At 37.5% G+C, this 17212-nt stretch overlaps 1 protein-coding gene and 1 pseudogene across 1 annotated transcript in view; both read left to right on the top strand.

Annotated features, from left to right (window-relative positions):
• PACS2 (phosphofurin acidic cluster sorting protein 2) overlaps positions 1–17212 on the top strand; it is a gene marked incomplete at its 5' end in the record, with an annotated part of 225535 nt that overhangs the window by 50615 nt on the left and 157708 nt on the right. The window lies entirely within an intron of this gene.
• LOC114028571 lies at positions 8327–10851 on the top strand (annotated as a pseudogene).

Below are 17212 nucleotides of genomic sequence, written 5' to 3'. Positions count from 1 at the left end.
TTCTCGTTGACCTGGGAGCTCTGGAATTTGGCTGTAATATTCCTGGAAGTTTTCATTTTGGGATATCTTAGGGATGTAATTGTTGGCTTCTTTTGCTTTCTATTTTACCCTGTGGTTCTAGGATATCAGGGCAGTTTCCCCTAATAATTTCTTGAAATAGGATGTCTGGGTTCTCTTTTTTATCATGGCTTTCAGGTAGTCCAGTTATTCTTAAATAACTTAATAACTTATTCTTAAATAACTCTCTTCTATTTTCTAGGTCACTTGTTTTTCCATTTTTTTCTTCTACTTTTGTATTCTTTTGGCTTTGTTTTATTGTTTCTTGATGCTTCATGGAGTTATAAGCCCCCACTTCATCCATTCTAAGTTTTAAGGAATTATTTTCTAACATGAGGTTTTACACCTCTTTTTTCCATTTGACAAATTCTGCTTTTTAGGAAGTTCTTTTCTTCAGTGAATTTTTGTACCTCTTTTTCCCCTGTGCAAGGTTAGGGACCTACTTCCTCCATAGAGCAGTCTACTTTCCTCTCATTCATGTGCCTTTATGGTAATAATAAATATTGGCAAAATAAAAAGCAGTTAAATTCATGGTAGTAGGGGAGAGCACTAGCAGTTGAGGGGATCAAGAAAAGCATTATGTAGAGGGTAGTATTTCAGACGGGGCTTGAAGGAATTTAGAGATTCAGTGAGGGGAAACTGAGCAGGAACGGTCATTCTCCTGAGTCCGTTTTCCACCATGAGAGTCTCACCTTTCTCCTACTTCAATCTCCTCTCCTTCCCTCCCTTGGCCCTTCCTACCATCAGTACTCCTCCCACCATCTTTGCTGAGAGTTGCTTAATAGGACTGCACCCACTTATGCCTGACAAACTTGAGCTGACCACTCTTTCCACTGGCTGCCTTCGAATCCTCCCCTCCCTCCAACTCCTGGGGACTACCCGATGCAAATGCACCTGACTGAAGCATAATGTTATCTCTATTCATAGTCTTTTCCTTTACCTCTTCTTCTTCTTCTTTTTTTTTTTTTTGAAAGAGAAGTACTTTTTTTTTGTTGTTGTTAGATGAAAAGGCATTTTTTTTATAGTTGTGATAGACCTAATTTTTTTAATTAATTTATTTTGTTTATCAACAATCACTTTCATATGCTTTTGAGTTTAAAATTTTTCTCCCCCTCCCCCCCCACCTCCCCAAGGTGGCGCACAATCTGATATAGGCTATACATTTACATTCCTATTAAAGATATTTTCACATTAGTGATGTTGTAAGTAAGAATTAGAACCAATAGGAGGAGCCACCAGAAAGAGGAAACTAAACTCAACAGAAGGAAAAAAAAATAGCAAATAGTATGCTTCGATCTGCGTTCAAACTCCATAGTGCTTTCTTCTTTGTGGATAGCATTTTCCATCATGAGGCCTTTGGAGATGTCTTAGACCCTTGTATTGGTGGGAAGGGTTAAGTTTATCAATATTAGTCTTTGTACAATGTGGCTGTTATTGTGTACAATGCTCTCCTGGTTCTGCACACTTCACTCAACATCAGACCATACAGGTCTTTCCAGGTTTTTCTGAAGTCAGCCTGTTCATCATTTCTTATAGCACAATAGTCCCCCAATTGATGGGCATCCTCTCAATTTCCAATTCTTTGTCACCACAAAAAGAGCTGCTATAAATATTTTTGTACATGTGGGTCCTTTTCCCATTTGTATGATTTCTTTGGGATATAGCCCTAGAAGTACTTTAGCTGGGTCAAAGGGTATGCACATTTTTATAGCCCTTTGGGCATAGTTCCAACTTGCTCTCCAGAATGGTTGGATCAGTTCACAAGTCCACCAATAATGCATTAGTGTTCCAATTTTCCCACATCTTCTCCAACATTTATCATTTTCTTCTTTTGTTATCTTGGCCAATCTAATAGGTGTGATGTGGTACCTCAGAGTTGTTTTGATTTCCATTTCTCTAATCAATAGTGATTTAGAGCATTTTTTCATATGACCATAGATGGCTTTAATTTCTTCATCTGAGAACTGCCTGTTTATACCTTTGACCATTTATCAATTGAGGAATGACTTGTATTCTTATAAATTTGACTTAATTCTCTATATGTTTTAGAAATGAGGTCCTTATCAGAGAGACTGTGGTAAAAATTCTTTCCCAATTTTCTACCTTCCTTCTAATCTTGGTTGCATTGGCTTTGTTTGTGCAAAAACTTTTGAATTTAATGTAATCAGAGTTATTCATTTTGGTTTTTGTAATGTTCTCTATTTCCTGTTTGGTCATGAAATCTTCTGTTCTCCATAAATCTGATAGGTAAACTATTCCTTGCTCTCCCAGTTTGCTTACAGTATCAGCCTTTATATCTGAATCATGAATCCCATTTTGACTTTATTTTGGTATATAGTATGAGGTTTTGCTCTATGCCTAATTTCTGCCATACTCTTTTCTAGTTTTCCCAGCAGTTTTTGTCAAAGAGTGGGTTTTTATCCCAGAAGCTGGGGTCTTTGGGTTTATCAAATAATAGATTACTATAGTCATTGACTACTGCCCTTCATCTCTTCTTGAGGGCTGTCTGAAGGTGTGGACACAGTCTCCCTCCCTCCAACTTGAGTTTTCCCAGACTTGCATAATTCCTTAGTTGGGAAGAAATGCTTCTGTTTTGTGTTCTTTCAGGTCTAGGTGGAGCCACAGACATGACCTAGCCTGAAAGAAACTGGAAGGCAGTCTTTTGTTGTTGTTGTTGTTGTTGTTGTTGTTGTTTCAGTTTAGGAAGATAATATAGATAAAGATCAGGCAAGAAATTCAGATTCTCTAGTTTTTAAGAAAATCTGTCATCAACCTATGAAACCAAAAACAGTAGTACTCTAGAAATAATGTTACGTAAGATAATGAGAACCCTGATAACAAAATATGATAAGATAGTGAGAACTCTGATGGCAAAACATGAAGAGTAAGAAATATGATTTGCATTCTCCAGAAGACAGTAAAGATGAAAATATATGACAAAAATGGTCACCAGCAACTAAGAAGTATCTAAAGCAGCTTCCCAACAGGAGATCGTCATGGAAGACTAAAACATTTTAAAATGACTCTTTCAGATCTTAAAATCCATATTCATATTTTTATGTATCCTTTTTACTTAGAAAAGAAATTTTCCTGAAAATCAAGATAATTTAAAAATTAACAGCAAGATTGCTGTGCCACATCAAAGAGGATTTTTCCCCTCAAACTAATAATTGTTTTGTTTTACAGCCAATAAAGTATGACTCCTCTTCTTCCCACACAAAGGTATATAGGTTAGTAGTTTTCCCAGTAACCTTTTTTATCTTTATATTATCTTTCATGCTGTTTACATTCTTTTTGAATCTTAAGCTCGCTGAACTGCTTTCTAGATTTCTTTGATGTCAATATCTGTAGTCTGCTCCAGGCATTCTTATTAACTTTTTCTTCAACTTCACAGCTAAGGTGTTAGCATCCAGATGTTGTAGTTGAATTATTATTGTTGATGAAAGTAGAGAAATACTGACACAGTCTCATTTTCTGTTTGTTTTCTTTGTGACACTTTCTTCTTTGAGTGCCCTTAGAATGATGCTAGTTAGATTGGTCTCATATCAAATTTTCTCTACATTTGTTTTCACTTCCACTTCATTTTGCTGTTTTATAGAGTGATACTGCTCATATTGTTGAAGAAATAAATGAAAAAGCCCTTACTTTTGTGCTAAGTACTGTGCTAAGTTCTGGGGCTACAGTAAAAGCAAGCAAGTTAGTCCCTTTCCTAATGGAACTTATATTCTGATAGGGGAACATAATGCAGGAAGGAAAAATAGAAGTGGAATGACATGGAGGGAGGGGAAAGTTTGAGCACAGTGTCATGACTTGTTTTAGAGTTGGGGGATCGGCTGGAAAGTAGTAGTAGGCCAGGAAATGGGCTAGATAAGACAAAAGGTCACTAAGCAGTGCTCCAGGACCAAGAGTCTAAGGTTCAATGTGAAAACAAGAAGGCCACAATGCTGGTAATAAGACATGTAGATGGCCTGGGCAGTACCACTTTCTCTAGCTTTTTGGTTGTTTGTATTTCCAATCAATCATTTATTTTCTTTGTCCTACTTTCTTTTCCTTCCCCTTTTCACTTCCTACCCTCATGAGAAAAAGAACAAAAAAATCCTCATACCAGATAGGCATAGTCAAACAAAAAGAATTGACACATTAGCTGTGTCCAGAATTGTCAGTTTGAATCTTCAGTCTGTCACCAGTCTGTGAGGAGATGGGTAACATACATACTTCATGATCAGTCTTATGGAATCATAGTTGGTCATTGCATTAATCATTTCTGAAGTCTGGTCATAATTGTTTTTTTTTTTTTTTTACTATTTTTGTTATTGTATCATTTGTTTTCATTTCAATGTATGATTTATTTCAGTGCCATTTTTATGGTTTATGTAATATTGGAATTCTTTTTTGATTATTAATAGACTTCATTTGTAAATCCATATGCACCTCCCTCCCTTCTTCCCTCCCTTTTTTCCCTTTATGAGTTCATTTATGGCTTGTTCAGTTTGTTTTTCTCACAGTGAGTTATTTAAATTCTCCATATCTTAATTCTGTTAATCTGGAGATTTAATGTTTTTTTTTTTGTTTTTTGTTTGTAAATATTCGTCCATTTCATTTAAGTTGTTCGTTTTATTACCATATAATTGGGCAAAATTGTTGTTCAAGTGAATTGAATTTGTCACTTTCTCCTTGGGGCTCCATTGGCAACATATAGATCAGGAGGACTGGAGATGACCCTGGATGCAATGGGAGACCTGGCCTTTTTAAGCTAAGGTCTTTCCCAGATCTCAGTTTGTATAAGGCAAAGCCAATTCAGTGATTAAGACTAGGTAAGAAGAAATGAGGCAAAGAATGACCTCTTTTATCTAGTAAAAAAAAAAAAAAAAATATCAATCTGAGAAGGGAAGACAGGGTTTCTGGGCAAAATAGAAACAGTTGCTGTTTACATTCACTCTGAGCCTTTTTCAAAAATCAAATTAATGATATATATGTGTGTGTGTGTGTATATATATATATATATACATATATATACACATAGTATTTTTAAAAGAAAAACTAACTTCTACTTTAATTTTTTGCTGTGAATTTTGTTTGTTCTTTTATTTCCATGACCTCTATTTTTGTGTTTATTTGTTAAGTATTGGTTTTCTAGGATTTTTTTATTTGCAACCCCCATTTGTTTCTCTAATCTCTCAAAGAAAATTTTTTTAATTAAAGTATTTAGAACTATAAATTTTCCCCTAAGAACTATTTTGTTGGCAAAATATTTTTGGAATATTGTCTCATTGTTGTCATTATCTGTATAAAAATTATCTCTTATTTCTCTGCTTTGTTTTTTGATCCATCAGTACTTTAGTGTTAGTCTCCAATTAATTTTTAATATTTTCTTCAATAGTCCCTTATTGAATTTACTTTTTATTGCATTTTGTTCAGTAAAGTGTGTGTTTAATATTTCAGCATTTTCTTGTGAGGATGTTTTTCCCCTAATGTTCAGTCAATTTTTAAAGATGTGCCATTCATAGGAGAGAAATATATATATTCCTCTCTATTCCCATTGAGTAAACACCAGAGAGGTGTCATATCTAACTTTTCTAAAATTCTATTCAGGTTCTTAACCTTTTTTTTGTTGGTTTTGTTTTACTTTTTTGGTTAGATTTCTTTGGTCCTTAAAGGGGTACATTGAAAGCCCACACTGTTACAATTTTAACTTTTTATTTCTCCATATAACTCATTAAACTTCTCCTTTAAGTATTTAAGAACTAAGCCATTCAATGCATATATGTTAAGTACTAACATTAATGCATTGTTTATCATACTTTTCAGTATAAGGTAGTTTGTCACTTTAAATCAGGGCTTTTTTTGGTGTTGCCTTCTCAGAGGTCATGATTGCTATGTCTGCATTTTTGGGTTCAGCTGAGACAAAATAGATTTTGACTCAATCTTCAAGTTTCAAATGTTTCTTGGAAATAGCATATTCTTGGATTCTGCTTTCTAATCCATTCTGCTCTATTCTCCCGTTTTATAGATTCATCCCTTTCACATTCATAGTTATGACTATTAATTTTGTATTTCTTTCCATCCTGTTTTCTAATCCTTTTTCTTCTCTTTGCTATGTACTCCCTCTTTACAAAGAAGAGAGTGATAAAGGAAAGAGAATTTGCTTCAGTACTGATGCTCTTTGCTTGATGCAGTCATCTTCTGCATCCCTGCCCCATCCTCTTTTCCTCTCATCCATACCATGATCACACATTTTTACCATTACTTTTAAACTCCCTTTCATATTCCTTACTAGGTGCTTAAAGTTCATAATAATAATAAGTGTCTGTAAGATACTTGAAAGGTTTACAAAGCACCTTAAAAAACATCTCATTTTATTCTCACAGCAGCCCTAGGAGGTAAATCCCATTATTGCCATTTTACAGATGAGGAAACTGAGGCAGTTAGAGGTTGAGTAACTTGCCCAGGGTCACTCAGCTAATAAGTTTGTGAAGTCAGATTTGAATTCAGGTCTTCTGATTCTATATACAGTGCTTTATTCACTGCACCACTTAACCTGCCATGAGTTTTTGTTTGTTTGTTTTTTTAACTTATAACAATAACAGGTATTGCCTGTATTTGTATTATAATGAATCCCTCCTTGAATCTACCTTCACTTTTATTCCTGCTCTTTCCTCCAGTTCTCTCCTGTGTCCCTGTTGAAGCTAATGTATTTCTACACTAAACAGTGTGTGTGTGTGTGTGTGTGTGTGTGTGTGTGTGTGTGTGTGTGAGAGAGAGAGAGAGAGAGAGAGAGAGAGAGAGAGAGATCTACCCTCCTTTAAACTCAGTTAAAATGATTTTCATGTGAAGCATACATCTACACTTCTGGCAGTATTGCCAGATCCTTTTATTGGCCTGGTCTATACTGTGCACATTCTTGTCACTGTCTTCTCAAGGTTTTGAGTACTGTATCTTTCACAGTTCATAGCTGCAGCTTAAGCCAGGAATCTCTAAGTTTTAAGTAGCTCCTGAGCAGTCTGATTGAAAGCATGATCTGATCCCTGCCCTCCTGAACTTTCTGGCTACATATTCTGGTTTGTTTCTAGGCAATACAACTGTAGACTTGCCCATAAGTGAAGCTGTAGTATACATTGTTGTCTATAGCCTATGTTCTCTATTTGGAGGGTTCTGCAGGTTCAAAGGGATAAAAATTGTAGACCAGCCCTAATTTCATGACCCCTACCTTGATCCCACCTTGATTCTGAGGCTAGTAGTTTGAATCCTTGATCCTTCTCTGTGGTTAGTGACAAAGGTGTTGATCACCCCTGTTCCACTGTTCCTGCCCTGGTTATTTGCCTGTGAGGCAAATTTGTGATCTTGGGCTCAAAAATTACCCATTGTGATCCAGAACTTCTTATCACTGCTATCTTGACTGTGCCTCCTCATATGCCTTTTATGCCTTTTAAGTCAGCTAGGTGACACAGTGGGTAGAGTGCTGAGAAGGAGAAGGGAGGCTAAAACAACTATTCAATTTGTGAAAAAGAGGAAGGATATGGAATGTTCTATTTATTTCTCCTAACTGTAGTACATATGAAGAAGAGTATACAAACATAAAGAAAGGGATGGAGGTAGTGTTCATTAGAAGATCCTAAATTAGACACAAGAGTTGAACACACACATACACACATGCACATACAGATAACCACATACATATACAATGCATTATAGAAATGCATAAGACTCAATAGGAAAAAATTGAGGATAGGGAAAAGGAATTAAGAAGCACAATAACACACAGGAGAGAATAGTTGAAAGCAAAACCAATGTCCTGATCCTTGTAGAGGAAATTAAAAATTTTTTTAAAAACCCAAAAGAATTGGAATTTAAAGGAGTGCTTATGCATTGGAGAATGGCTCAAAACTGTGTTAAATAATTATAATGGAATATTATTCCACCATAAGAAATTAAGAGATTGGCTCCTGGGAAATATGAACTGATGCAGAGTGAAATAAGCAGAAGCAGAACGATTCATACAATGACAACAATATTGTAAAGGAAGAGGATTCTGAAAGACTTTTAAAAAATGATGACCATCCACATCTCCAAAATAGTAAAGCGCATTAACTACCTCCTCAAAGAGGTGTGAGAGACTCAGGGTGCAGAGATACACCCTTTTGCCCATGGCTCATGCATTGATTCATTTTGCTTGACTATGTTTATTTGTCATGAAGGGTTTTTTTTTTTGTTCTCTCAACTTTCAATTGAGGGGAAGGTCAGGGAGGAAAGTGGGGGGTCAGCAATAATAATGCAAAAGAAAGGGGCCATTGAAATATTTTTTAAATGTGCTGAAGAGAACAAGAAGTTCAGAAGGAAGCATAAAAAGGTAGAACAATTTTGAAAGTAATGTGTGGAATTACTTTTATACTTAAAAACAAAAGCAAATGATATGAAATGAAGATTTGCAGTTTCAGTCATTTTTTCTGTTCCACTATGTATATGAAATGCTTATTTTAGGCATGTTTATGTTTAGAATAAACAGAATGATAATTAAATGAGGAGCTTCCACTAGAAAAGAAAAGAAAATTGCATTTGTAGGCAGCAAGAAAGGAACCTGTAGATAGGAAGATAGTAGAGATTAAGGAGGAAAGGATGCCTGAGGCGGGCAAATTGCTGGAGACAACAGGTGTAGATAGGCTCAAAGATTCTTGTATAATGTTTGGTCTAGTTGAGAAAGGACAAAGATCATTTCATCAAAGATTCAGGGAAAGAATGAAGGATAGGGCCTCGCTTTTGCTTGCCCTTTCCCTCGCTCTCTTCCCTTCATCTCTGCAGCTCTGGGGCTTCGCTCCCTAGGACTGAAACAGTGCGGCCTGGGCCAACATGAGCAGGAAGCACAAGTCAGACAAGCACCTCTGTGAGAAGTATGTGGAAAAACCTTTGAAGTTGGTACTGAAAGTAGCAGGAAAAGAAGTCACAGAGCTCTCCACAGGCAGCTCAGGACACAATTTCAAGCCTCTTTGATGACAAAACGGATCATGAGAAACATAAAGCCAGGAAGAGAAAAAAGAGAAAGAAAGGAGAAAAGCAGGTCCCAGGGGGAGAAAAGGAAAAGAAATGGAGAAGAGTAAAGGAGGATAGAAAAAAGTGAGATCGGGATCAGGCTGAGAGTGAGGCAGAAAAAGAACTTCAGTGTCAAAATCTTATAAGACTAGATTTGCCCCCTGAAAAGCCTCTGAAGAGTACATTGTCTAAGCAAGAAGTAGAATAAACACCCCTTCTAGAGGCTTTGAATCAACTGATGAGACAATTACAAAGAAAGGACCCGAGTGCTTTCTTTTAATTTCCTGTGACTGATTTTATTGCTCCTGGCTACTCTATGATCATTAAACACTCAACAGATTTTAGTACTATGAAAGAAAAGGTCAAGAACAGTGACTACCAATCCATAGAAGAATGGAAGGATAATTTCGAACTAATGTGTAGCAGTACCATGATTTACAATAAACTGGAAACTATGTATTACAAGGCTACAAAGAAGCTGTTGCACTCAGGAATGAAAATTCTTATCCAGGAAAGAATTCAGAGTCTGAAACAGAATATAGACTTCATGGCTGACTTACAGAAGACCTGGAAGCAGAAGGACAAAATGGAAATACAGCAGAGTGAGGAAGACAGTGGCTATCTACTAAAAAAATAAAGATGATTCTTTGGACAATGTTGTTAAAGTTTTCAAAAGTCCAAATAAGGAAAATAAAAAGAAAGACAAAGATATGCTCTAAGATAAACTTAAGAGCAATAACTTAGAAAGGGAACAAGAGCAAATTGGCCACATTATTAAAGAATGTGGAGGGAAGTTGACCAGAAGGCTTGTAAATAGTCAGTGTGAGTTTGAAAGAAGAAAGGTAGATGGAACCACAACATTAGGACTTGTTAATCCTGTGGACCCTATTGCAGGAGAACCTGGCTACTACCCTGTTAAGATTGGGAATGACAACAGGAAGACTACAGTCTGGAGTTAATATACTGCAGGGGTTCAAAGAGGACAAAAGGAATAAAGTTATTCTGGTGTTATACTTGAATTATGGACCCTACAATTCTTATGCACCAAACTACGATTACACATTTGCAAATATCAGCAAGGATGATTCTGACTTAATCTACACAATTTGTGGGGAAGATTCTAATCTTCCAGGTGGTTTCAATATCCATGAATTTTTGGCCATATCACAAAATTATCCATATGTTATGGCAGATAGTTTACTGGATGTTCTGACAAAAGGAGGACATTCTCAATCCCTCAGAGAGCTTGAAAAGCCAGTACCTGAAGGTGAAACCCAGAATGGTAGTCTTGACAGTGCAAAAGACTTAGAAGTTACAGAAACAGACTCATCTGGCTCTTTGGACTCTAGTACTGATAAGGACAAACTTACAGCTCTAAAGGCAGTCATAAACTTTGGAGCCCAGGTTGAGATTTTTGACTCTGAAGAGGCCAAAGTGTTCCAGAGGAAACTTGTTGAAACCACCAAATTACTCAGAGAACTTCAGGAGGCTCAGAATTAACGTCTAAGTTCCAGACCTCCTCCTAATATCATTTGTCTTTTGGGACCATCTTACAGAGAGATACATTTGGCTGAACAAGGAATAATCAATAATCTAAAAGAACTTGCACAGCAAGTAACCCCAGGTAAGATAGTGAGCATGTATGGAATCCGGAAAGCAATGAGAATTTCTGTTTCTTCTCCTGTCATAGAAAATAGCTTCATAGATTTAACAGATCTTGAAGAACCAAAAAAAGTCAGCACCACTGAATGTAGATCTGATGGAATTTGAAGTTGTAACAGTGGTATATGATTATATATAGCATATAAGTTTATTTTTTTCCTTCTTAGAAATTTTTCAGGGCACGTTAAATATTTGTCAATTGTGTTTTTAATGAGTTAAACTTTGGAACAATCAATTTTAGTGTTCCAGAGATAGAACATGTGTTAAAGTGATAATCTGAACCTTAAAAAAAAGAAGAAAAAATGAGGGATGACATCAAGAGGTTTTGATGTGAAGATAAGAAGAGACGATTTAAAAAGTGTTGGTCTTGGCAAGAAGCCATCAGAATGTGGAGCAAAGAGAATGAATGACAAAAGATGGGTTTGAGATGTGGAATGAAGAAGAGAGCTCTTGGTGGAGGACCTCTATTTCTCACTGTCTTCTGAGAGAGCGTGGAGAGAAAGTGGTTGAGTTGACTTGAAAAGAGAAAGTTGTGGCAGAATGATGTAGTGGAGAAGAAACTAGACTTGGAGTTCATGAGCTCTGAATTTAGATCTCACCTTAGACATTTCCTCTGTGGTCCTAGAAAAGTCACAAGCTCTCTGTGCCTCAGTTTCATCATTTATAAAATGAGGGGTTTGGTCTCCTTGGCTTTTAAGGTCTTTTCCAGTTCTAAATCTATGATTTGGAACAGCCACTGTAGGGAGTGCCTTTATTGAATTAATCAAAGAAGAGTCAATGAACTAGCATTTATTTAGTGTTTACATAGGTCCCATCCTCCAGAAGCTCTCATCTGAGAGAGACAATATGCAAACAATTATGTGTACACAAGATATGTACAGTATAAATGGAAGGTAATCTCAGATGTGAAGTTCAGTAACTAGAACAATTTGGGTAGAGCATTAAATGCTTGAAGAGCAGTAACGTCAACTAAGTCTGAAAAGGTCAGCTATAAAAAAGTGTGATTTCAGCTGAGTCTTGAAAGAACCCAGGGAAACTAGAATTGGGGGTGGGGAAGAAGGGGCAATGATATTGCTGGTATGGCAGTCAATTGCTAGTAAAGATTGGAAAATAAGAGTATCATGAATGAGTAGGTAAGAAAAGCTGGAAGTTCATAAAAGGGAGACAAGTGTAAGAAGTTTGGAAAGGTGAAGAGATGGGTTTAAAAGATTTTAAATACCAACATTTTATTTATCCTATAGGTAATAGGGGGCCACTGGACTTCATTGAGTAGGGAGTAACATGGTAAGTGATTAGGAAAATTACTTTGGCAGATGACTGGAGAATTGATTGGAGTGGAAAGAGAAAAGGCAGGGAAAAGAATCTGAAGGGTATTGCAATAGTCCAAGCTAGAGATGATAAGGGTTGTATTAGAGTGGTGGCTATTAATGGAGTATATGGGATGAGAGAGAGAGAGAGAGAGAGAGAGATACTATAAAGGTAAAAGGTAAAAATGGAAGGTTTGGCAACAGACAGAACATGTGGGTGGCATATGTAGGATGAGTGAAAATGAGGAGTCAAGTGCCTAAAGTGACTAGGTGACTAGGAAGATGGTTGTCACTTCAGTGGTAATAGAGGAGTTTGGGAGGGGAGGGGACTTGAAGTGTTTTGGTCATATTGAGTTTGAGATGCCTACAGGACATCCATTTCAAGATGTCCAGAAGGTATTTGGTGATGTGGGACTGGACCTCAGAAAAGAGATTATGGCTATATATATAAATCTGGTTATCATCTGCATAGAAATGATAATTACACCTATGAGAGCTGATGACAAATGTGATAGAGGGAACAGAGAAAGGGGCCTAGGGCAGAGCTGTGGGGGACACCTACAGTTATTAGTCATAATCTGGTTGAAGATCCAGCTTAGGATACTGAGGAGTGGTCAGACAGGAAGGAGGAGAACCAGAAGAAAAGTATTATGAAAACCTAGAGAGGAGGTGATCTACGGTATCAGGTGATACAGTCAAGGAAGACGAAGTTTGAGAAAAGTCCATTGGATCTGGCAGTTGAGAAATTATTGGTACCTTTGAAGAGAGGAGGAGTTTTAGTTGAATAAGGTTGAGGTCTAAGTTACTGGTTGTTTAGGAAAGAGTGAGAGAAGAGAAAGTGGAGGCACCAGATGTAGACTGCTTTCTCAAAGAGTGGTCATGACTGGCAGGATAAACATAGGATGATAGTTACCTGATCAATTGAGGAGTTGTTGTTTTGAAGAATAGAGGACAGATGGTTGTATTTGTAGGCAGCAAGAAAGGAACCAGCACAACCTGGAGGCTGGAGATCAAATGCCAAGTTCAGTAAGTAAAATAATTTGGATAGAGCATTGAATACTTAAAGGGAAGTAATGTCAAATCTGAAAAGGTAAGCTATAGACACATTATTAAAGGCATTAAATATCTAATCAAAAAATTCAAGAGACTTAATTCCTGGGTAATTAGTCACTTTATTAAAAATGCTAGCATTTTAATGAAAAGAAGTCTGTGGCACTCTCGAATGCCAAAGACCATCATGGCAGCAGGCTCACAGGTTATATACCCTTGGAAGAGGGGTATACCTGATGGTGGCAATCAACTCTGGTTGGTTAACAATTAATGAGAGGTGGACTTTACAAAGATAAGTGAACCCACTCCAGTGAGAGGCCAAGAGTGACATCAAATCACTCTTCCACTGAGAAACTATCCTATACTCAGACCTACACCAGCCTTGGGCAATCTATACAAAAGAATCTATATCTCCCACCCAAGCCTGAGCTAGTTGGGTGGCGTAGTAATACCAAGAATGAAAAGAAGGCTAATCCTGTCTTCCTCCAGCCCTGTCCTTGAGAGATTAGATAAAGAAATAGGACAAAGAAATAAAGCAGGGAGAAAAAAGCTTGAGTTTCTCCCCAATTTTAATAATTGGCTATTAATTTGAGAGAGAAAAATGACCATTTCTCTCAAATCTGAGAGATTTGTTTTCTGTCCCAGAAACGGTTTGGAGTTAATGGAATTTCTTGTCCAGGAGAAATAGTATTGTATGTTCAGACTTTTGCTTTAGGAGAATTATTTTGTTAGTTTTGTAGAGGATGGATTTGAGAGGGGAGACTCTAGAAGCAGGTAGACAAATTAACAGATTGTTCTGTGGTATGTAAACATAATGGAACATTAATATGCAGTATTGGGAGACGCATATATGAATGATTAGAATTAAAGCAAGTAGAACCAGGAAAGCAATAAACACAATGAATGCAACGTAAATGGAAAAAACAGCAACAAAACAAACAAAATGTTATGCTTATTATAATAATAAGGTATGGCCCCTTTTTTGCAGAGGTAGGGAGCTGGCTATGAGTGCAAAATACTACATATTATGTCAGACTTGATTAATTGATTAATAACAAAAATAATAATAGCTAGCAACACTGAGCTTTACCTTACGTTATCTCTTTTTATCCTCACAGCAAGCCGAGGAGGCCGATGTTATTATTATAAAAACATAAACAAGTGACTTGCCCAGAGTCACACAGGTACTAAGTGACTAAGGTCAGATTTGAATTCAGATCTTCCTGACTCCAGGCCAAGTCCTGTATCTATTCTGCCACCAAACTCCCTTTCCTCTCTCTCCTTTTAAAGATTTGTTACCCTTAAAGATAGTTTTTTTCTGAGAGAAGGGACATAATGGGAAATATAAGTAATATGGAAACTAAAGAAAGCAGTACAAATTTATTAATAATGATGATGCGGTTATTGCAGTAGTCCAAGCAGGGACTGGTAAGGGCATGAATGAGGGTGGTGGCCATGTGTTTGAGGAAGAAATAAGTACCAGAGATGTTGTAGAGGTACAATTGACATGACAACTGATTAGATATTGGGGAAGTTGAGAAAGAAAATGGCTAAATCCAAGATTGTATATCTGGATGGCTGTGAAGATAGTGGTAATTTTACATTAATAGAAATAATACATTTCAGAAGAGGGATGAGTTTAGAGGAAAAGATAAATTCTATTTTAGACATGTTAGATTTAAAATGGCTACCCAGCAGCCAGGTGGTAATGTTCAGGCAATTGGTGTATAGAGTTGAATGGCAGTTGAAACCATCACAACTGTTGAGAGAAAATATAATGGAAAAAATGAGAGGATCAAAGAGAGTCTATTGGGGAATAGAAGAGCCTAGAAGACCGAAAGGAACAATTTTGACAGGTGAGAGAAAGCAGTGTCATGAAAGTCAAGGAGGAGATAGTACTTAGAAGACATTCACCAACATCAGAAACTGCAGAGCACTTTTGAAGGTGAGTGACTGCATAGTAGAATCAGAAGATCTTTGGTTCTGGAGTATATGGGTTCAAATCCCATTTTGAATGCTTAATAGCTTTGTTACCTTGTGCAAATTAGTTTGTCTCTCTGGGACTCAGTTTCCTCATCTTTAAAATAAGAAAATTGTCCTAGTTAATCTCTGAATTTTCTTTCAGCTCTAGATCTATGAACCTTTGATCCTATTGATAGACCCTGGAAACCCCCCCCGGGGCCCCCCCCCCCCCCCCCCCCAGCCCCCAACCGCCCCAGCTTCCCCTGAACTCTCCCACTTGGCCCTGGTGTTTGCCTGAGGCTCATTTTAGTGTAATCCTTTCAACTGTCCTGGCCTTGTGGCTTTGACCCTGCAATCTCCAATTCTCTGTTAACTGTAACCCAGCCCAACTCTCATTGTCTGTACCTGGCCACACCCTAGACCACCACTCCTTGATTCCATCTAGACGCCTTCCATGTGACTCAGGTCCCTGGCTTTCCACTGAGGCACCCACTCTTCCAGATCCTTCTGTGTTAGCTCCCAATCACCCAAGCTATCGGTCACTCCTTGATCAGATCTTGGTCACTCCTTGTTCACATCCAGATCTTCCGTAGTCTTTCTGTATAAAAGGTCCATCTTGCCTCCATTAAATGGTTCGGATTCCTTAAGAGTCTGGCCTGCTTCTCCTGGTGATATAATAAACCTTGTCTCTAGCTGAAAAGAAGGCTTGGGTCGAATTCATTTGAGGCAGGAGCCGCATCATTTGCCCTTGAATTTTGGAGTTCCCAGCACCCCTAGATCTCAACACTATGAGAAAATTGAAACTAAGAGATTTTCTGTCACTCTGCTAGAACATTACTCCTTGCTCCTGCCTAGGTTGATGAATATGGTGACAAGTTATTGGTATTTCCTGACATACTTCCTAGTACATCCTTCCTAGGGCATCCCTGTCCTGTAGTGTTTTGGATCAACTCAGGGCTCCTGAGTTTTTTTGTTTGTTTGTTTGTTTTGTTTTTGTGGAATGAGCTTCTGCTTGACCCTGAAGGTTATGTAGGTAAACAGGAGCCCATGTTGAGAAATAGAGTGCTGTGTGTGAGGATCAATAAGTAGGTCAATTTGGCTTGACCGTACAGTGTATGGAGAGGAGTAATGTGTAAGGAGACTGTAAAGATAAAAAAAGCCGGGTTGTGATGTTATTCAGATATCAAACAGATGATTTTAAAGTTTGATCTTAGATAATGAGCTAGTGGAGTTTCTGTGCTTTAGGAAAATCACTTTACCAGCTGTGTGGAGGATAGATTGGAGTGGGGAGAGACTTGAGGCAGAGAAGCCAATTAAAAGTTAGCAGTAATCTGTATTAAAGGTAATTGATAATAACTAGTATTTATGTAGCACTTACTATGTGCCAGGCACTGTGATGAGCACTTTATTATCTTATTTGATCCTCACAAAAACCCTGGGAGATATGTGCTATTATTATCATCATCCCTACTTTAGAGGAAACTGAGGCAAACAAGTCAAATGACTTGTCCAAAGTCACACAGCTAGTAAGTGTCTGAGGCCAAATTTGAACTCAAGTCTTCCTGTTGTGAGACCAGTGCTCTGTCCACTGCCACCAGCTTCCCCCAGGTAATGGGGGGAATGGTGACTGTGTCAGTGAACAGAATGGACCACATATGAAAGATACAGAGGGAGAAACAAAAAGGTTAGGCAACTGATTGGCTACATGGAGTAAGTAAACCAAGGTATCAGGAATGACACTGAGTTGGAGAATCAAAGTGACTTCTAATGTGGCTATACCCATGACAATAATGCAGAAATTTAGAAATTGGGGGAAAATAAAATGAGTTCTGTTTTGGACATATTATGTTTGTGATGCCTTTGGCATGCCTAGTTTGAGCCATTGAGAAGCCATTTGAGGACTGGAGCTCAGCAGAGAGGTTGGGGTAGGATGTGTAAATCTGGGAGATACCTACATACAGAAGATTAAATTGAATCCGTAGGAGCTGATTAGAGAATGTATAAAGAAATAAGGGTTCTGGAGAACAGTCTGGAACTATGGCCAAAGGGCTATAAAACTGTGCATACCCTTTGATTCAGCAACATTGCTACTAGGTCTTTACCCCAAAGAGATCAAAGAAAAAAAAATGACATTTTATATACAGAAATAT

The sequence above is a fragment of the Vombatus ursinus genome, unplaced genomic scaffold, assembly GCF_900497805.2.
Source record: "Vombatus ursinus unplaced genomic scaffold, bare-nosed wombat genome assembly UNPS02014890.1, whole genome shotgun sequence".
Taxonomy (NCBI): Eukaryota; Metazoa; Chordata; class Mammalia; order Diprotodontia; family Vombatidae; genus Vombatus; species Vombatus ursinus.
Note: the sequence above shows the minus strand (reverse complement) of the source record. Positions and strands in the feature narration are given on the sequence as shown.